The sequence below is a fragment of the Bicyclus anynana genome, chromosome 5, assembly GCF_947172395.1.
Source record: "Bicyclus anynana chromosome 5, ilBicAnyn1.1, whole genome shotgun sequence".
Lineage (NCBI taxonomy): Eukaryota > Metazoa > Arthropoda > Insecta > Lepidoptera > Nymphalidae > Bicyclus > Bicyclus anynana.
In genome coordinates this window covers 11,801,055-11,824,323 of record NC_069087.1, presented here as the reverse complement: position 1 = coordinate 11,824,323, position 23,269 = coordinate 11,801,055, and the positions used below count along the sequence as shown (strand labels likewise).

At 35.4% G+C, this 23,269-nt stretch overlaps 1 protein-coding gene across 1 annotated transcript in view; it reads right to left on the bottom strand.

Moving 5' to 3' along the window:
- The window catches only part of LOC112047583 (heparan sulfate glucosamine 3-O-sulfotransferase 1), a 59,774-nt gene extending 36,783 nt beyond the window's left edge, over nucleotides 1-22,991 (bottom strand). The window contains exon 1 of the mRNA XM_024084723.2: nucleotides 22,713-22,991. The gene's annotated coding sequence lies outside the window, so the exon portion shown is untranslated. The remainder of the gene's footprint in view (nucleotides 1-22,712) is intronic.
- Between the last annotated feature and the right edge of the window lie 278 nt (nucleotides 22,992-23,269).

Genomic DNA, 23,269 nt, shown 5'->3' with positions numbered 1-23,269 from the left:
CGTGACCAATTTCGTCTGACTGGACAAAGCATGACGAAGCATGACAAGAAAGAATGTGACCGCATTGTTGGTGTCGTTAGATGTAAAAAGGGTCGTTCTATTTGTTTGACTCTTGTCACGTAGCTGTAAGATGCGGGTATTGTGAAAAGCCAAGTTTCTCGCTGAATAAAGGAACCCAAAGGTCGTCTTTCTGCACTAGTACTTACATTGAACACTTCAACCGTGCTCTGTACAATGGGATAGCTCCGCTACTGGCTTTTTATTTGTTGCAGACATCTGTACAAGTGGATTAAACAATAAATTCTGTAGAGCTCCGCGTATGCAGCAAGAAAGTGTTATAGATATCAGAATGATCTGAAGTAGAAATACACAATACCAGTGCATGGTAAAGATCTTAACACACAATATATCAATTGTTATTACCTTAGTATTGAGGAACTCGTCATCAACCCATATTCGGCTCACTGCTGAGCTCGAGTCTCCTCTCAGAATGAGAGGGGTTAGGCCAATAGTCCACCACGCTGGCACAATGGGGATTGGCAGACTTCACAAACGCAGAGAATTAAGAAAATTCTCTGGTATGCAGGTTTCCTCACGATGTTTTCCTTCATCGATTGAGACACGTGATATTTAATTTCTTAAAATACACACAACTGAAAAGTTGGAGGTGCATGCCCCGGACCGGATTCGAACCACACCCTCCGGAATCGGAGGCAGAGGTCATGTCCACTGGGCTATCACGGCTCTTATTGAGGAACTCACTCGATGTTTAATATTATAAAGAGGCGAAGTTTGTGATATTATCTGGATCTACTGAACCGATTTTGAAAATTATTCTACTACTTGAAAACTACCCCGCAATTTTATCCCCGTATTCTCACGGGAACGGGAACTACGCAGGTGAAATCGCGGGTCAACGGCTAGTTTATATTTACTGCCAGAGGCATCCAACAGTTTATACTGACACTATCACATTTTCAGGAATATTAAACAAATTTTTTATTTTATTGTTGTTCTACAATTTTCAACCGACGAAAAACAGAGAGAAGGTTAACAATTCGACGTTTTTTTTAAGTATGAATATGTGTTACTTTACGTGTTTTGAAGTCGGTTGTACTTTTTTTTAATAATTATGTTTTCAATATTAGCCTTAGATAAATTATTAGGTGTATTTAATCACTTACTAACAAAAACCTCGTACTAGCAATATGGTATAATTAGTATTTAGAAAAATATGAAACGTAAATGTACCTAAACATGTTATCTATTCATGGTTTAGTACCAGGTCACACACTTCCAACCCGAGGCAGCAGCTGCCTCGATCATTTCATTTTAAAATTACAGACTAGGAATGTCTCTCCGTTCATAGCAATTCTCAATACCTCGATTACTGACCATTCTATGATATTTTTAACCTTATCTAAATTATGTAGTAAGAATAAATGTCAGAAAACTAAACTTTACTTAGATTATGACAAAGCCGTAAAACTTATCATGGAAAAGAACTTGAATATACTTCTCTACTCAGAAGATCCTAATTTGGTAACGGAAAAACTTATAGAAAAATTAACAGAGGCTCAAAAAGAGAGTTCAAGTGTAATAACTATTCCTAAAAATGAACGTAACATTAAACCTTGGATGACATCTGGCATATTACGTTGTATACGAAATAGAAATAATATGCAAAAGAAGTTAAAAGCTGACCCTGAAAATGAAACCTTAAAAATTACCTTTAAAAGGTACCGCAACTTCTGCAACAACTTGATTAAAAAAATTAAACGAACCTACGACAGACAAAAACTAACTAACTCCCTCAAAAATAGTAAGGAACTTTGGAGTAAAATTAAATCTATTACTAACTTAAACAAACCTAAAACCCATAGCTTAAATCTTTTAAACATTAAACCCTCTCCAATCCACTCGATCAATTATGTAAATAAATACTTTGGCAATATTGGAAAGGAACTAGCAGAAGACATTATGTTAAATGCTCCACAAAGTGTTGACCCCTTAAAGTTTATCGATAATCAACTGACCTCATTTGTCCTCCTGGATACTGACTTACAAGAAACTGTAAGTATTATTAGGAACCTCAAATCTGAAAGCGCGCCTGGTTGGGATAACATTCCTACAAAACTTCTAAAATTAGCTATTCATGAAGTAGCACCAATAATAAGTCACTTAGCTAACCTATGTTTCAAATTGGGAGTGTTCCCCTCAATTTTGAAACACTCTATCGTAACACCTGTGTTCAAAAATGGAGATGACTCAGATGTTAATAATTACAGACCTATCTCTGTATTATCATCCATAGCGAAGGTCTTAGAAAAGTTAATAAATTCTAGATTAGTCAGCTATCTAAATAAATTCAACATCCTTTCTGATTCACAATATGGGTTTAGACACGGAAAATCCACAGAAGATGCAGTACTGGGGTTAACATCAATTATTACAGAACACTTAGACAAAGGTAAAAAATGCCTAGCTGTTTTTCTAGATATTAAAAAGGCGTTTGATACTGTTTCCATTCCTCTGCTGATACAAAAACTGGAGAAAATTGGCATTAGAGGTACACCGCTATCATTACTCAAAGATTACCTACACGAAAGATCTCAGCGTGTCAAAATCGGACAACATGTTAGTGACGAGTTTCAGCCAACATTTGGTGTTCCTCAAGGAAGCGTATTAGGACCAACATTGTTTTTGATATATATCAATGACCTATGCAATTTAAAACTAGATAGTGGTCAAGTGTTCTCTTATGCTGACGACACTGCTGTAGTTTTCTCCGGTGCTTCATGGAACTCGGTCAAAAAATTCGCTGAATCTGGTCTCTCAACAATTTCTCTATGGCTGACGTCAAATCTTTTGACGTTAAAAACAAAAAAATCCAACTATGTATGCTTTACAATAAATTCAAAAACACAACCTAATAGTGATTTCCAAATTAAAACTCACAAACGGAATAAAATTTGCTCTTTAAACTGTAGCTGTCCAGTTCTTGATAAAGTCTATACAACCAAATATTTAGGCATAATATTAGACCAGCGGCTCTCATGGCATCCCCATGTTGAATTTATAAATGGTAGAATCAGAAAACTCATTTGGATTTTTAAATCTCTTAGGCATGTAACATCAAAAAAATTACTAACTCAGATCTATATTACACTGGGTCAATCTATTTTGGGGTATTGTATTACAGTGTGGGGTGCAGCTTCAAAAACAAAGTTTCTTGAAGTAGAACGTGGTCAGAGATCCTTATTAAAAGTTATGTTCTTCAAGCCATTCAGATATCCAACCAGTGACTTATATAAACATTGTGAGTTACTTACAGTTAGAAAATTATATGTATTACTTTCACTATTAAAAGTACACAAAAATGTACCTCCGGGCAATGAAAATAATAATAAAGAGAGGAGACGAAAAACCGTACTACATACAATCCGAAGAAAAACTAAATTTGCGGCTCATCAATTTACAAGAAAATCCACTCACCTCTACAATATAGTTAACAAAAAATTAAACATCGTCTCTTTAAATTCACATAACTGCAAAGAAATTCTTACAGATTGGTTACTTAAACTTAACTATGATCAAGCCGAAAACCTTTTGCATCAAGTGTAGCATAAATCGGAATATAAAAACTTGCACAAACTCGCATGCTCATGTACACATAGTCACACACACCACTCAAACACAACACACACAAACCACTCACAAACACAAACACATGCACTTTTGTATATTATTAGTAATTTAGTATTAATGATTATTTATATCAAATGTATTAGTCTACTATATATTATGGAAGAGCGGGGCCGCCCGTCACAAGTTACAGTAGCAATACTGCAAACTTAATGGGATGGTTCCAATCACAATATTACTGCTATGTTTGAAAATAATGTACTAATATGTTGAATCTTTGGAAATAAACTATATAAACCTGAAAAAAAAAAAAATTTAAAGCATAAACTGATAAAGATCTACAATTACATAGTTGTATTATAATCATAATAAATAATACATAAATCTCAAGATAAAATTACTCTCAGAAAATATGATTTCATCCAAGTAGAAGCTTATTTCTATTCATCGATGAATTTCAGGCAAATTATGTTTTAGCGTTCTGTAGAAAATATGCGTCTGAAAAGATTTTCCAATCTGCTCTGTTGAAGAAATTCCGTTGAAGAAAATGCTCTGAAAATTCATATTGTGACCTAAAAACAATTTCGGCTTTTTCACTATGAGGAAAATGTTTGCTCGCTTGTTATTTTAATTGGTATCGTATGTCAAGAAATAATTATAAAGGGAATAGGGAAACAAACAATACAAGGAGTCATGTTACAGAAATGAAAATGTCACCAAGATACTGCTTCTACTTGCGTTCAAGAGTATTTGCATTGTTAAATATATTTTTGATAGAGAACACTTGTCAGTACTTGTTGGAGTCTTCAATATAATAATTTACATTTTATATTTAATGATTTTATCACTTCAACCGCCCTCTACATAACCCCCTAATGATGTTTCCTATGTATGTGTTATTTTTAGCTGACAACTAAACACATTCACATATTGGGCTCATAAATCCTACTAATATTATAAACGCGAAAGTTAGTATGGATGTTTTTTTTTATTCTTTACAAGTTAGCCCTTGACTACAATCTCACCTAATGGTAAGTGATGATGCAGTCTAAGATGGAAGCGGGCTAACTTGTTAGGAGGAGGATGAAAATCCACACCCTATTTGGTTTCTACACGACATCGTACCGGAACGCTAAATCGCTTGGCGGTACATCTTTGCCGGTAGGGTGGTAACTAGCCACGGCCTCCCACTAGCCAGACCTAGACTAATTAAGAAAATCTTAATTTGCCTAGCCGGGGATCGAACCCAGGACCTCCGTTTTGTAAATCCACCGCGCATACCACTGCGCCACGGAGGCCGTCATGTTTGGGTGTTTGTTACTCTTTAACGCCGCTACTACTGAACCGATTTGGCTTAAATTTGGAATGGAAATAGATTTTACTCTGGATTAAAACATAGAATACTTTTCATCCCGGAAAAATTCATGGTTCCGCAGTATTTGTGAATAACTGAATTCCACGCGGACGAAGGCATCCGCTAGTTTTACAAAAAATAACATAAAAAAAACAAAACAAAAAGAAATTTAACGTACTACCTTTGAGTTAATGAAAATTATGAAATACCCTAGTTTCGTAAACAATTACAGATGTAACCTAAAAACGACTAAAAACATTTTATACCAGTATTATTTCAACGAAATGTTTACGTCATTGCATGCCAAAAAAGGTAGACAAAGTTGAGTTCATTTCTGGTATTAAATAAAACATAATACGATATGTAATACGGTCGGTAATGGCGGCACAGCGCAGGTTTGCTCCTATTACCATAAAGTACGGAAGCAATAAAACAAAGCCCGCAAAATTTCCACCACGCCACGGTGCGTCGATATGACTCGAATTATGAACGAAAACTCGCTTCTTATATAGCACAATAACTCTGTCAATTCATAATTTACAAGCGTAAATTGTGATCTGGTTACAATGTTCCTGACTTTGAAGAGATTGAACTAAATTTACTGTCTGATTTGTGATTTAAAGAGCTTAAATTATACAAATCCGTTGAGAACCTCAAACTTCTACGACGTCTTTGCTCCCGAGCGAATTGTGTTTTTTAATTTTTTCAATCTCATGGTGGGATTAACCATGTACGCAGGAGATATTATAGTGCACACTTTTGTGCGCAAGCACAGGTGCACTCTCCATTCCCTCACTCTCATAGTCCGATGGGTCGGCAGACCAATACGACCGGTGAAAGACCCTCCCAGCTTCTGTGTTTCCTAAAACTTATGATTTGTGCACCTTCAAGACAAGAGTAAATAGGCATTTTCTAGGCAAGCGCGCTCCAACCTAGACCATTATGAATAAAAAAAAGACAAAGCGCTGGATGGACGTGCTCCCGGAGACATGGTGGTATACCAACACCGCCATCTTCCCAACTCCAGGCTTATTTATTTAGTTATTTTAACGGCCAACTTCTCTTCTTATTTGAGGAGCACCCACAATGCTTTTCCAATGTGGATTGATGGGCTTCTTTTATATAAATAAGTACTCACGAATTTACGAATAACGATTATACGATTTATGTCAGAAATTCTTTCCATCTGAATGAAAAAAAGAAACATACATACTGCCGAACGTAGAACCTTCTCCTTTTTGGAAGTCGGTTAAAAACGCCGATATCTTCAAATTGGCTTAACGGGTCTTCTTCTTTATATTTTTAGCTTAGAACCATCAAAATAACGTAAACTTTCAAACAAAAAAAAAATACATCATAATTGCTCCAATCATTTAGAAACAACAGAGAGCCCGCTTTTTCTTATGTAAATACAAGCGATACCTACTCGTTTATCATTTACCCTTAAAATTAAAAGACAATAACATGGCTAGCGAATATAGAAAGTAAATATTCGTTACTAGTAATCCTTAAGGGAATGAAATGAACACAAAATGAAAAGCAACTGAATGAAACGGCGCAATTTACGAGGACTTTAATTAATTTAACAGCGATGTCCGAATTTCGAGACCGCAGTCACCGGTGGCATTTAGCGGCTCTAGGTCAAACTAAATACGGGAGACACCAACAACCAGCCGCTCTAGCCATGTTCCATATCGATTCTTTGTCTACAATCGCTATCGATTCGAAAATTAAAAAGTGTATGGTAATGACATCGATTGATAGGTTGATCAGGTGATCAGCTGCTCTATTCACTAATTTGGTATATATTAACAACCTTTTAAAACAAACATCATATTTTTCGTATTCCGTAAAGCAAATTGTTAACAAACTGTGTCAACTAGACAATGTCATCTACTTGCTCTAAGATATCGACTTAGGGTTGCCAGTAGGCACCGGGTGACATTTTTACCTGTCATCTCAATTTTGATCAGTTAGCATTAAATAAATAGTGAATATGAAATCACGTGACTTGAGAATTAATAACAATAGCTAGTTGGTAAATTTCGTATAATATGACCATAGTTAAAGTTAGTGAAATGGCCTGTTGTTAGTCACATACATTTTTTTAATTTTCGAAGCGTAGCCATTGTTGAGAGAGAATCGATATGTCATTATGTAACATAGAGCATGATCTTATATCTTTGTTTCATTACATCTTTGTTGTTGGTTATTCATTATATCGAGCCTTGTCAATGTGGCACGTTGATTCTCTTTCTACAAACGATAACACTACGAAAATAAACAAAATGTATGGGAATTACAGATTCGATCGACAACTTGATCACGTGACCTGTCAATAGTGAATGTCATAACCATACATTATTCAATTTTAGAAACGTTAGCGTTTGTAGAAAGAGAATCGACGTGCCACATGCTGCAGGCCCTGCCCCCCTAGCCAAGTGGCTCATAGATTCTCTTTTTACAATCGCAAAAGCTTCGAAAACTAGAAAAACGTATGGGAATGACAGATCTTGATCACGTGACCTGTCGATAGCAAATGTCATTCCCATACATCTTTCTAGTTTTCGAAGCGTTAGCGATCGTAGAAAGAAAATCGACGTGCCACTTCGCTAGGAGGGCTGGCCTCCCTCTTCATAGGAAAGCTTACATCACACTAATCAGCTAGCTATACTCTGAAATACAAGATTTTTTTTTAACTAATATATCAGATATGATGTCGTGGACGTCATCCACTACAATCTGGCATGGCTTGGCTGGCTGGTGGGAGGCTTCGGCCGGGGCTAGTTACCACCCTACCGGCAAAGACATACCGCTAAGCGATTTAGCGTTCCGGTACGATGCCGTGTAGAAACCGAAAGGGGTGTGGATTTTCATCCTCCTCCTAACAAGTTAGCCCGCTTCCATCTTAGACTACATCATCACTTACCATCAGGTGAGATTGTAGTCAAGGGCTAACTTGTAAAGAATAAGAACAAAAAAAACATCTACTTTAAAGTACCTACACTAATTCGTATTTTCATCCCAATAAATCATAAAAAATATATTTAAAAATAAATTTCGAATATCAGGAAAGAGTATTGAATTTTATATAAACTGCATAAAATCAAGAAATGAGGTTGTACAGTTCTAGGTTAACTTCAGTTTTCTTTTCGGGTCGGAAAGTTGGGATCGAGATTATTAAGTTAGGAATTTTATAAGAGGAATTCAAAAGACATTTCTTTGAACTACTGAGATAACGTATTCTCTTTAAAATGTAAACTCGACGCTTTTTTTATAAATCTTTCATTTGAATACTGAAAGGGTGTCATTGTAACCATTTGGATTATGAATTGCAATGACACTTCTGATTGAAAATTTCATGTAAACCCAAAATGTATACACAACTGAAATTTTAACAGATTAAAAAATCATAGGTTTTATTATTTTTAATCATCATCATCGTTAACAGTCGATTCATTGTTGAGCACGATTTTCCTCTGAGAATGAGAGTGCACTCGCTAATGCGCTTCTAGAAAAAACACACACATCGTATATTTTTGATACATATTCGGTTTTTTTTTCATGTTGTAAAAGCTTGCGCCAGTAGCGCTAGTAGTGGTAGTAGCGGGTAGTAACGTTATTATAACAAAAAACTGATATTTACGTTATTTTGTTGAAATATTCATGTCAGACGATTGTTAAAACAAAACATCATTGCCACTTAATGTAAAATGACGTAGTCAAGGTAATTTCGTAGAAATAACTATATTAGATGATCACAAAAACGAAAATACGACGAAAATCGACGTAGTGACTCATTGTTTGAATGGTACACTGAGATACATAATAAGGCGCAGGCCATCCATATTTGATGAAGAAAATATTTTGATAAGAAAATTATATATTATTTTCAGACGTTGAAATTTTACTTCGTTAGTCATTCTAGCATAGACCTATAGAGCAATCATAACTTATTTTCTCCTTACCTCATCACATGACCTTGAATTTATTATAATAAACAACAAACTAAAGTACACCGCAAGGCATAATTAGCTTTGGCGTAGAAATTACAGTTAGTAGCACGGAATATTTAAACTACTTTAATAGGCAGTTACGCTAAAAATTCCGCGACCTTTAATATATAACTGTAGGATTTATATTACTCGGTTTTATGTAACTACGCCTTCAATTAACCTTGGTGCAGTGGTTAATACGCTCGGGTACGAATGGTCCTGTCCTTCGGGTACGAAGTCGTTAGTTCGAGTCCTGGGTCGACCTATTCAAATGCATTTATTTCAGGCGTAAATACTAGCGAACGCCCGCGACTTCATCCGCGAGGAAATCAATGTAAACTTTTAACCCCTATTTTAGCAAGTTAGGGGTTGAGTTTTAAAAATTCTTGTATCACATTACTATTTTAAACTAAACTCTAAAATGAAGGCCTTCCCATACAAACTTTCAACCCCTATTTCAACCCCTTCTATTGTTATTTTAGAGTCAAAAAGTACCCTGTACCCTATGTTTTGATCAAAGGTTCCATTTAACATTATACCAAAATTTGTCTTGATCGGTTCAGCTATTGAGCAGTGAAAAGGTAACAGACAGACAGATGGACAGACTTACTTTCGTATTTATAATATTACTAGCGGACGCTCGCGACTTCGTCCGCGTGGAGTTTAGTTTCGAAACCATGGATATTTTCGGAATAAAAAGTAGCATATGTATTAATTCATGCTTTACTATATCTCAATACCAAAATCAGCTAATTCGGTTCAGTAGTCGAGGCGTGAAAGAGTAACAAACATTCATATCATCAAAATCATCAGTTTTAGCAAATCTCGGGAAACCATGGATTTTTTCGGTATAAAAAGTAGCCTATGTAAAATATCCAGAGTAATATCTATTTCTATTCCAAATTTCAGCCGAATCGCTTCAGTAGTAGCAGCGTTAAACAGTAACAAACATCCAAACATCCATACAAACTTTCGCGTTTATAACATCAGTAGGTAGTATAGATGCCCCGCCCCTACTCTGGTCAATGACCAATCAATGATCGGTCAACTTTCCAACCTAATATTAATATCATGTTGCTTTAATCGTTATAACAGCAAACAAATGAACATGCGAGTTACCTTCATCATTTAGAAGACTATTTCAGGCCCTCTACAGAGCCAGGTAGACAGGTATAGGTTAGGTATAGTAGGCGATGATAACACGTAAGTATATTAAACAACCACTATCAGATCTTAATTTCAAAAGAACTCCGAACCGGTGGTAGAGTCTTTACAAATAGACAAACTTGACTTCTCAAAACAGCTTCTAAGCTAAGAAGCAGACGAACCAAAGTCACCGACAGAGTTCAACGAGTCGCGAAGCTGAAGTGGCAATGGGCGGGGAACATAGTTCGAAGAACCGGTGGACGTTGGGGTCCCAAGGTGCTGGAATGGCGACCCCATACTAGAAAGCGCAGTGTTGTGATTTCCGAGGCAGGAGGTTGTAACACCACCAACTTTTTAACGCCAGGCTCATAATTTTCCATTTTTTTTTTTTAATTCTGTTGGTTAAATTTTTCAACTTTTACAAAAAAAATTAACCAACGAGGCAGTAGATCAAAGAGGTCACCTAACACCTTAAGTTAATTGATTATGCCAATGGCCATGTACACTAATCTAATACGACATTGTAATGCTAGCGAGCAGGAAGAGTGCGACAAGATCGCATGCACCGTAACCGAGGTCGTTTCCGACTACCAATCACCCGCCCTGCTTTAATATGTAAATTGAATGGTTAATTGAAATTTAAACGACTGCAAAACGGCTTGGAACAATTCTCATTCTTAGCTGAGCGTCATACTGAATGAGCTAGTTTTTTTTTTTAATACTTTGCCTCTCAATTATTATCAGTAAAATTGAAAACGAAACTGCGCGTATTTGGGACAGATTTTTTTTTTTTGTTAAAAGAATATTTGCCATATCTTTTATAATATGACAAATATTTCCATTCCCTTCCAGCTAGTCGGGAAAGACGGAAGTGGGTACGACAATAGACCAGCGGGGCGGGGATCAAACCACCAACCCTTGGTGATGAGTCCAACCGCTCTTACCGTTGAGCTATTGAAGCTTTTATAAAGATTTATAAAGAACTTGAGATCATGAACTCTAGTCGACGCTAAAGTTTACGATTAAGTAACGTTGGAAAACGTCGTATAAAGCACTCTTTATTTAATATATTAGATCCCGCGCAGCCAGAAAAAATTTCGTTTTATCCCCATATTATTCATAAACATGGACTGAGATTTAAACCTCAATTCCCTTAAGTAAAGTGGACCCAATCACTACTGTTCTAAAGGTCACTTTGAAGAAATTTGAGGTTTTAATTCTTATCCATGTTTATAAATAAGACCATATATAGGTAAGTCCTACATTCTCTGTAATGTATATAACTTCATAGGACAGCTTAATAGCAGACAGCGTGGTCATGCCATCTACAGATTTAAAAAGATACATATAAATATGTTGCGTAGAAGGAGAAGCTCAAAACGCCCAAACGTTTTCTACTCAGGCATGGCTGACGGCAAGCCTATTAAAAGTAAAATAAATTTAAGCTATGACACCAGAATCATTCCAGTTCAAAGTTTGACAATAACTTTTTGTCAAGGATAAATTCGTTCCCAAAATAAATTACTCGCAAAAATCTTTAATTGGACAAAACAAAACAATAAGTATAATAATTAATAATAAACAGGTATTTTGCTACACGAAATATCACCATTAAGAGGCATTGTTTCGCGTTTAAAAGAATACTGCTTCATTACTACAGAATAAACAAAGCCTAAACAACCTACATCAATCTGCGTGTTGACAGCCCATAATTCGGCCACAGACGGGGTACTAAAATCCACAGTAGAAAAGCGCTAGGTAGATAGCGCAAGCTAAAATCCTATTATTGCTATAACATACTTGTAACCCTAACTTCCAGATTATTTGATCTTAATCGAGTTCTTCATTTGATCATCATCTCCATCATTTAACTTATATTATAACACATTTGATCGTAAAGTATCGCTTAACACCAATTTCAATATCGTAATGTATCTCATTACGCACATGTACCTTAATGTAATGTAAAATGCACATGTGTCGTAATGTGATATAAAACCTTTATCATCCGTCTAAAAACGGTACTTTTTTTAAATCTTAGCAAAGAGTTTTTATGACAGAAAGGTGCTCATCATTTTATAAATAAAATTAACTATGTGAGATAAAATATAATAACTAACATTTAATTCTTTCATTTTAATAATTTTGACAATAAATGACAACCATTTATATGTAACAGAAACACAAAAATATTAATTTACTTTATTAGTAATACTTCGCTATCTGAGAAAAATAACGTCATCATACGGAAAACAGGCAAAGATGCAAATTCAGTTTCAGAAAGTGTGTTCCTTGCAAATGTGTCAAAAAACGTCGTATGCCATACGTGAGCTTTGATTACTACAGCCTCTTCCTTACTACGCTTACGGCTCGAACTTGCAATATCGCCTCGGCTGCAATTTTCAACTTACCGCACTTACATCATAATGTAACTAATACAGTTTAATTCTTCTTTAACTAAACATTCCACAAGGGAACCACTTTCCGTCATAATAATCAACCTTTTTCCGTCATTCTTTCTTATTAAACGGTGTATTTACCTATTTAAATGTATAAAATATATTTTAAATGTGTAATTAATTATAGCCATTCGCACGCAAGTTGAACTTCTAGTTAGTTACCGCGATTGTTTCGGTAAATAACTTGCATAGATTGGCAGAAATATTACAACGATCTTTATTAATTATAGTCGTATTTCCAGTAAGGAAATTTATTTATACAAAATAGTCATTACATAAACCTATATCGTCCTCATAAATCACATTCGTCAATTTTTTGGTAATCGCATTTAAGTATTCAAATGTTTGTCTTGTTATATATATTATCATTGTCGATATTTACTCGTATAACTAAATCTCACATAATCGTTTAAGCGGATAAACAGCTACGAGTAGAACATAAAATTATTATGTGCACGGATTGGATAGGATCAATACGTGATAATTCGTATTTAAGGAAAACATATTCATTATAAACTGAATTATTTTCATAACTGCATACATTTATAGTTTATAGGTACAAAATACGTGTAAACTATATAAAAGAAGAAAATAAAAGAAAATTATGAACAGATGGACTGACAACATCGAGGTATTTGCTGGATGCAGGCGGCTCAGTATCGTGATGTTTGGAAGTGCCTACAATAGGGGCCTATGTCCTGCAGTGGACGTCCATCGGCTGATATGATGATGTATACTCGAAATTTACTTAGATGACTTTTTAACACAACAATAATGGCCGACTATGAATCAAAGACAATCAGTAGGGTTGAGAAGTTAACGGCGGGCATCGGAACGATATCAAGTAGGTATCGTTATAACTGAAATACCTAAACTAAAACATCCGTTACTATACAACGTTATCTTAAAAGGGAACGTATACTAACGTTTGTCGGTTGTGTGCATTTTAAGAAATTAAATATCACGTGTCACAAACGGTGAACGGTGCACGGTTTATGCCTATGGGTACGCGTGGTTAAGAAATGGGGTAATCTTTTTTTATTATTATTATAAATATACTTAAACAATACACATCACTATCTAGCCCCAAAGTAAGCATACAGAGTAGCTTGTGTTATGGGTGCTAAGATAGTTGATATTATAGTATTAATATACAATTATATACTACATATAAATACTTATATACACTCATGTTCATCACACAAATATTTTCCAGTTGTGGGAATCGAACCCACAGCCGTGGATGCAAAAAGCAGGGTCACTACCCACTGCGTCACGCGGCCGTCTCTTTCTTTAATCTTTTGGGGACGTACTAACGTCCAAGATTTGCTTATACTTCAAAAAAGTGTGCACGTATCCACGTACATACTGGGTGTAAGGGACATGATACCGAAAACTGCGTGAAGAGGTTAAATTTAGTTTCCACAACGATATTTTAAATAACAATTACGTGGGAAATGAGAAAATTCAGATTTTGAAAATTTTGAGCACGCAATGTACAGCGAACAATGCGATAACAACGCTCCGCAATCTACTGTGTACGTACGAGTAGGTACGTACGCATCGACAGCAAATCGGCTGGCTACACTTACCTATCTAATACCTATTTTTTATACTTTACAAGTTTTTAACTAGGTACAGGTAATTAACTTACTTCAGGTTGTTTCTCGTTTACGAGACGTTCTGTCGTCATAGTAGGTACAATATTCATGAGTACTGAATTGATTTGATCTAAGCATTTCAAGACTTCTCAGTCAACACACACAAACACACACAATACAAACGACACAATTGTATGAGTATTCGTTACAGAAAATCACTACTAACATAACATAGAACATACACAAAGGTTTTTGAATTTTGGTTTGTTTGTCAACAGACCGCCGAACACGAACTAAAGAAAAAATAGCGTAGCGTCTAGCGAAAGGACCTAAAGTTTCAATATTTTGAAAATACCTATTAACCACGCCACGCAGCTTAGGTTAGAGAGAGATAGCAATTATTTTCCTCGGCACCGGCGGCGGTCGGCAATACAACGTCGCGCAGTTTGTTTGTGACTTTGTATAGATAGATACCTATTAGTCGTGACCTGCCTATTTGACCTCTTGGAAAACAGCTGATCGCGCGCATTTTGCAAATTAAATTTACATTGCTAGTTTTTGTTAAAATCTTGATTTGACGATTTTTATTAAAAATCGTATTGAGATAATGTTATCCATACCAGTGTTTGAATAATGCTACTATTCGTAAGATATCTTTTACGCTATAGAATAACGTGAGCATATGTATTGTATAACATTTTTATTAAAAAACTATTTTTTAAAATAAAATGATTATAAAATATTTCATTTTCCCATCTTTAAACTAACAACATATCAATTATTAAAGAATCATTCATTATCATTTATCGATAAGTTAACGCTCGATGTTATTTACCCATCCTTGCTTTTCATAGACAATCTAGCGTTACGAAATGTCAAATTGCCGTAATCGTAGTTAAGCTGTGCAAATTAATCTCGTTGTGATTTTGTTTTTCAGAAAATAAATGTGAATAAATCGTAAATTCGGTGTAGTTTTTGGTGTAATTCGTACTGTACGCGTATAATAAAGGATTTAGACATTTTGTTCTTTAGAAATAACGTATAACGTAAGTGAAATATGTGATTTTAGTGACAAGACGGGTTTGTTTTGGTGATTAGACTTCTAAGAAAATTTTTGGTATACAGATAAATAAATACACACACAAACTTATAACTGTAAACTTCAAAGTAGTCATATGGGATCGTATGATTAATTGGTAAAATAATTAGTTATGGAAAGGAATGTTTTGCTTTATACCTAAGTGAGGGGTTCGATTTCTAACGCAATCAATCAATGTTAATTCAACCTTTTGTATGTATTCGGCATTATTCTCAGATATGGTGGACTATTCATTATTTTAGGCAAAAGCGAAGGCGGAGGATCTTGAATCGGAAAAGGCCTATATCCAACAGTGGACGAATACAAGCTGTTGATGATTCTGTATTTTGGTCTTTATTATCAATTTATTAAAATAAACATTTACATAGAATCTCAATTTCGTATATGTCATCTAGCATACGCCAAAGATAATGAATAAGCCTGCAGGTCAAGTAGTACTTCAAATAATTTACCGTTCCTAATTTCAGTATGACGTCACGTCACAATTAAATTAGTCAGTTTTTTTTTTAGTTATTATTTTAGGTAGACTAGCGGACGCCCGCGACTTCGACCGCGTGGAATGTAGTTTTTCACAAATCCCTCGGGAACCATGGATTTTTCCGGGATAAAAAGTAGCCTATGTGTTAATCCAGGCTATAATATATCTCAATACCAAACCAAATTTCAGCTAATTCAGTTCAGTAGTCGAGACGTGAAAGAGTGACAAACATTTATATCATCAAAATCATCAGTTTTCATAAATCTCGGGAAACCATGGATTTTTTTTTCGGGATAAAAAGTAGCCTATGTGTTAATATAGAGTAAAATCTATGTCCATTCCAAATTTCAGCCAAATCGCTTCAGCAGTAGCGGTGTTAAAGAGTAACAAACATCCAAACATCCATACAAACTTTCGCGTTTATAATATTAGTAATATTGTAGTCAAAGGCTAATTTTTGGTCGCGTAGAATACTCTATTCAAATATGGACATCTACTAGTATATTATGGTCAATTCCCTGCAGTGAATCTATCTAAATCTGATGATATCGATGTTTATTCCTAGCCCCTAGATGTAGCCGCAAGGTAATCTTTCAACGTGACAGGCACGATATAGGTGGATATTATACCACGTATATTAGGACGGCCACGCAGCTACGTAATATACTCGTTCGTACCTTCCGCCTGCGTAATATTTAACACCAAAGCTACCTTTCGTATTTTCAGAACAAAAGTATTCTATTTCAAGTTTTGGATGACTTATATGTTTATACTAGCGGACACTCGCAACTTCGTCCGCGTAGAAATCGATGTAAACTTTCAAGCCCTATTTCACCATTTTTCAAAAAAATTTGAATCCCATTATATTTCGTATATTTTTTATGATTTATGAACAAATTAAACTGTAATTCTAAAAATATAACTATGTAACTTATCATACAAACTTTCACCCCCTTTTTATTTTATTTTCGCAATAAAAACCTTCTCCGTATTATGATCTTAAACCGTGCCAAGTTTCATTTGAATTCATTCAGTAGTTTCAGTGTGATGCCCGAATAACAAAAAACACGGACAGACAGACAAAAAATCAAAAAACAATATTTTTAGCTTCAGTATCGATTGTATAATGCCCCCCAACAAAAATTTTTAAAATATCATCAATGTACAGAATGTACAGAATTCGTATTATAAGTAGGTATAGATTCTAGATGGCGATGGATTCTATAAATTCAAAATTCGTTTATTTCAAGTAGGATTTACAAGCACTTTTGAAACGTCCAGTTTGACTATTTGTAGTCTCTACAGTCGATTTGTAGTGTTGTAGTTAACAGATACACATTATATCTCTTTTGAAACCAATTAACCTGATGTGCTCCAAAACCGGTTTCATTAGAAAAGCAATGTTTGTTGAAAAACAAAATTCACGCCAACGGAGTTCTTTGTTCCTGGAAGAGCCATCGGTTCTGATAATTATGAATATTTGATCGTGTCAGAGTATACGTCATATAGCCCGCCTACCCACTTTGAAACAGCTTAGCGGGTCTAAGCTCCAGACCTTGTAGTGGGCCATTTGATTATGATGATAAAACCATTACAATGAATTCCTAATACTAATCGATTTAGGTAACACTTTGACAACAATTGCAATCAGACTAAGTAATAATGACCGGTTCTATCGATACCAAGACATTGATAATACGTTAAGGTTAAAATATGTCCTCTTTCACTTACCCGGTAAATTATTAATTGAATACCAAATAAACACTAATTGAAAGGAAAGTTTCCAAACTTCATTTAGACACGGTAATTAACACTTTCATATTTGATGGTTCAATTGAATTCACGATGGATTATGGAATAGTGAATGGAAAAAACAGAAGCGTGGTAAAGAGGCGTAAACGTTTGGGGTGATTAATTAAACAAAGGGTGGGTTAGCGTGTTCGCATGATTAATTCAGGTGACCCTTAATTCAAGGTCGTACGGATTGTCGCCTCTGGTCATGCGGTCTTCTGCTTTTATTTATAAATATTTGGTTTTATATTAGTCATATTTAAAAAAAAAAATATTAATTCAACATTCATTTATTTCAAATTAGGCTTAATTTACAAGCACTTTGGAAACGTCAAATTATGTCATAGTGGTAAGTAAAGTCGAAAACTTAAAATTATAGCTTGGCAAGTTCGTTGATGACACTCCGATGGTATGCGGGTGACGGGGGACGGAGGACTGCGCGGGTGTGAAATCAGGGCAGAGGCTGAAAATGTGGTGCATCAGCTACATATGCTTATAACTGGACCAACGCCTTCCCCTCCAAATAGTAAAGACTGTGTTAAGTTAGTAAGACAGTTATAGTCCAGTGGGCATCTAGCCCATAACCTCTCAATATTGACTCCAGCGTAAGGGTATATAGGTATATACCCTCACGCTGGATTCAACGTTAGTTAGTCCAGTTATAAGCCTATGTAGATGATGCACCTCATTTTCAGCCTCTGCCACGCGCGCACGATTTCACACCCACACACTACATTGTGTTACTTTTCTTTAATATTATTGAGTAGTTAGCAAAACAAGTAGATGACATTTTAATTACACTCGTAGCACCGTTGCCTACGACAAAGCAATACTGTACATGGTACAAAGTTTCTAGGAGCATATTCTAGTTTGCGCCGCCAATCTATGGCATAATATGCTTGTAATAACATTGTCAATCTCACTCTTCAATTCAAATTCAAATTCAAAATTCATTTATTTCACTTAGGCTTGGTTAACAAGCACTTTGAAAGGTCAGGATTATGTCATAATTTGTTTTAATGGTGGTAATAATAGTCGAAAACTTAAAATTAAAGTTACGAGGGTTCAAAAGCGCCTTGGTCCGAGTAGAGCCCACAACAAACTCAGCCAAGGTTTATTTTTTTTTGTTTACCACCATTTTACAAACATAGTTAAGACTAAACACACTGTCGTATAATACAGGTTAACACCAAGCTTTTTTATCATTTATATAATCATTAACACTTTAATAAGCCTTTCTCAAAAGCTTGTGTTTGCTTCAAAAACCAAAGTCAAGGGAAGACCCACCGGCCAATACAACTTCAGCCCAGGGAACCAGGTAAACCAGATATACTATATAAAATTATATAGAGATGATAATATGATGTATAAATAACGATCTGGTTAATTAATTGGCTTAACAAAAGTATGTTTCTTGAAGAAAAAAACATTTTTTTACCACTCTTTTGCTCAAAAAGCTCTTAAGTAATTACTTATTATACTGCATTTTGTCTGTTAATTTATCCGGGCGAATCTCTGGAAAGGCTGAACCGATTTTAGTTGGACTTTCACTGAATGATAGAGGAGGTTATTCAGCAACACGAAAAAGTCCATGAATTTGTGAAATAACTTAATTTCATGCGGATGAAGTCGCAGGCGTTCGCTTGTCGTATAATATAGCATGTTAGTCCATTGCGTGTTGAAGGATTCACGTAAAGATTTGAAACTCTTACGTAACCCATACTCCCCAATTTATAATAATTAGCATTGTGCCTACTACAAAAGATTGATAGCCGCGTGGCGCAATGACCCTGCTTTCTGCATCCAGGGCCGTGGGTTCGATTCCCACAACTGGAAAATATTTGTGTGAACTCTGTCTGGATGTATTTATGTATTATATGTAGTATATAAATATATATGATATAAAATCACACACAAGCTACGCTGTACGCTTACTTAGGTAGCTAGATAGTGATGTGTGTATTGTTCAAGTATATTTATTTATAAAAGATAGTGTTAACAAAGGAAAATCATGGTGATTCAATAATAAATTTAAATTGATGTACTCGTAACACTGGGACACAATATACGAGAATATTATAAATAAATAAAATAAAACTATCTGACAGGTGGACTTCATACCATCTTACACCAGTTGGCCTTTTTCCTATTTTGGTCTTTATTATCAATCTATGGTGGTGATGATGGTGGATATCATATAGTAAGTGGATGATATTTTGTCATTTTATTTGTTGTTTATTTTAATAGGTTAATAAAAAAGACCAAAAAAGTGAATAGGCCAGCTGTACCCTGAAGTGAATCAAATTGCTTATGATCATTATGAACTATGTGAAATTTTACTATAACCAGTTGAAAACTTCTTCGCGGGCAAGCAATATTTTGACGTGACAACGTCTTTTAATTCGATGAAGCCAGATGCAAACTCGAAAAAAGATGACGTCATGCGTCGTTCTCTCGCTCTAGGGTTACCAACTTTTTTTACAAGAAATAAAATACATCTCGCTCTAGGGTTGCCAACTTTTTTTTACAAGAAATAAAGTATATTCTGGTCTATGAAGATTATTAAACAGTATTGTAGAAAAACAAACATTTTTTTTGAAAAATGCAACCATTCCATCAATATTTTCTTATGACGTTGTCACGTTCAACTATCGCCAGTAAACCGACTTCACAGACAATCGTTTTTTTAAGGTTTACAATAAACATAATGGCCGATGCCGCCCCAAAAAGCGCTGTCTTGACATCGTATACAATGACTTGAGAGCCATCTTAAGAAGACGGACGCCCAAGATCAGGCAAAGTGGGTGAGATTATGCCAGAAAATGGACCTCCAGTAACCCCACCACGCTAGAAAGAATAAGAATGAACATAATATAACATTTATTACATGATCATGTTTGACGACCGCCCTGGCGTTGCTGCCTTTAAGTAAGGACAACAAGAAATCTTAAACTCAAACAAAGGGTTACATTCCCAGCTTGGACTAATTTGGAAATTTATATTTTTTCGTATGACCTATCTGCATAGGTAATATACCACCAAGTGCTTTTTTTATTATGTGCCTTCCTTTTATCATCTAACATGGCTAGGACGGTGGTAAATCTTGCAATGGATACATTATTTTTTTCATACAATAGATTTAACTTTGATGCTGATCTAAACTAATATAACAGAACAAAGGTGGGATACGTGATAGCCCAGTGGATATGACCTCACAGCCTCCGAATCCGGAGGGTGTGGGTTCAAATCCGGCTCGGGGCATGCACCTCCAACTTTTCAGTTGTGTGCATTTTCAGAAATTAAAAATATCATGTGTCTCAAACGGTGAAGGAAAACATCGTCAGGAAACCAGAGAATTTGCTAAATTCTCTGCGTGTGCGAAGTCTGCCAATCCGCATTAGGCCAGCGTGGTGGTATTGGCCTAACCCCTCTCATTCTGAGTGGAGACTCGAGCTCAGCAGTGAGCCGAATATGGGTTGATAACGACTAGAGGTGAGGTTGTAGAGGGTAATCTAGTACATATTTTGAAAATTCTTTTGCTAGTGTAAAGCCACGTTATCTGTGAGTATATAGGCTACATTTTATCAATCTATTCCCATTCGTCTGCTAGTATGAAATAAGTAAGTTAGTACACTACATTCTTAGACTGCATTATCACTAAACATTCGTTAAGAATGCTGTCAAAGGTTTTTGTCTGTTAATTAAAAATGTAAAGACTATCAAAAAAAATTAGCTTAAAAGTAATAAATGAATGATTACAATTTAATTTAAATTAGTACTTCAACATTAACTGAGATGTAAGTTATCTCGTTCTGGGTTTCTAAGAACTAAAATATACTCTTAGTGTAATAAAAATAAAACTCTGTCGGGCGAACTTTGTTAGCGATCTCGGTATCCTTTTTAAATTTAAGAGACTTTCTTAACTTTTCGGAATTAGAATGCATAAAGTATTATATCGTGTTGTCTGGGAAGAATTATTTTCTCTTGATTAAAATTTTGCTTATTATACATTTTTTATTGTATTAATTATAAAATTAAAAATGGTATGGTATGGTACAAGAGTAAGTAATTATACTGTAATATTTTTTTAATTTTAAAATAAACTAAAACCAATGAATGTGCAACTACATATTATTTTCTCCCTACATGTCAGATAGGTCAGATTTTGATACTTATTGCTACGGGAATCTACGGCGTAGACTTGCAAGTATTTTAATATTACTATGTATTATGAAAATTAATTATTTATTGAAAATAAACAATTATATTCTTTATTTCTCCCGCGTATATGTGAGATAAGCGCGAATTTAATGTTAACTGCTACGAGCGTCTACGGCGTAGCCTTTCACGTACAATATTATTAAAGTTCGTTTCATGTAGGATGGTGCGGGTGACAGTTCGTTTCACTCTTGCAAGTTTGCCGCGATTCACAATAATAGTACGTATTATGAACGACACACAGGCGAATGTCATAGTACCCATGCTATCTGAAAAACACTTTAGCTCGAGGTTTACTAATCATTTATTGAAAAAATATAATAGATGTAGTACGTACTAAATGTATTTTCTGCCTCGTAGATCACAAATTTGACACTAACTGATTTGAAGTCGTAGACTTTAAAAGTATTGTAATGATACTAAAGTGTTTTTTCAGATAGCATGGGTACGGTGACAGTCGCCTGTATGACGTTCATAATACGTACGAGTAATATTATTGTAAATCGCGGCAAACTTTTAACAGTGAAACGAACTGTCGCCCGCACCAACCTAAATAAAACAAACTATATTGAATAAATATAGTAGTAAGATTGAATATTGTAGTGTTACATAAAATAATTAATGCAAAATTGAATATAAAACGTGTTCAGTAATTCACGTCCATTCACTCGCAAAGGGGCGTTTATTCCACTTAACCTTGACGCCTAAATTTTTCAGTTGACCTAACATTAACCCATTTCGTAAACAGAACCTAAAAAAATGCGATACGATCTCTTATCGAAACGTTCGAGCGTTCTTACGAAGTGTTTACTACATGCTACGAATTCACGTCCTGTGCGGTATCGCTTTCAAGGTTCCTCCGTGGCCTTCGAATTTCATAACCTACTCATATTATCTACAAGTTACAGTAAAACGGAATACCTTACCCTGTGAAGACAGCCGCCAAATGTAACCGTTGGATCAACACAGATTCACATGACACAACAACGTATTTTATTATGTTCTTGCACACGCGTTTTGTGTCCAAACGCACAATTTGATTGTTATAATATATAGTAATATATAACACTTTTAAGATTATTTATAGATACAGCGTGTTTTTTCGCGATTTGTTGTGTATCAGTGAGGTTGGCGAGGCGGCTGTCAGGGGCTGAAGCCGTGAAACGCGGTCGGAGTTTCGATGGTGACTGAGGCGGCGCGCGCCGTTCGGTCGATATACGCGGTCGAGGCAGAATAAACACGCCGTACTCGGTACTAGAGCAGGAGTAACACCCTGTATAGCCCGACCGTCGGTGTTGCCATTCCGTGTAACGCGATTTGAATCCCAAAGCTCACTTTGGAGGGAATTCTTAGCGTAGGCGTACAAATAAGTTGAGTTATGAAATGTTATGCCCACAAATTTTCCTTATCTCCACGTTATGCTCGTGAAACAAATTGGGTTTTCCAATAGGCTTACTTTTGAATGGCGGAACTAAACGTCCCC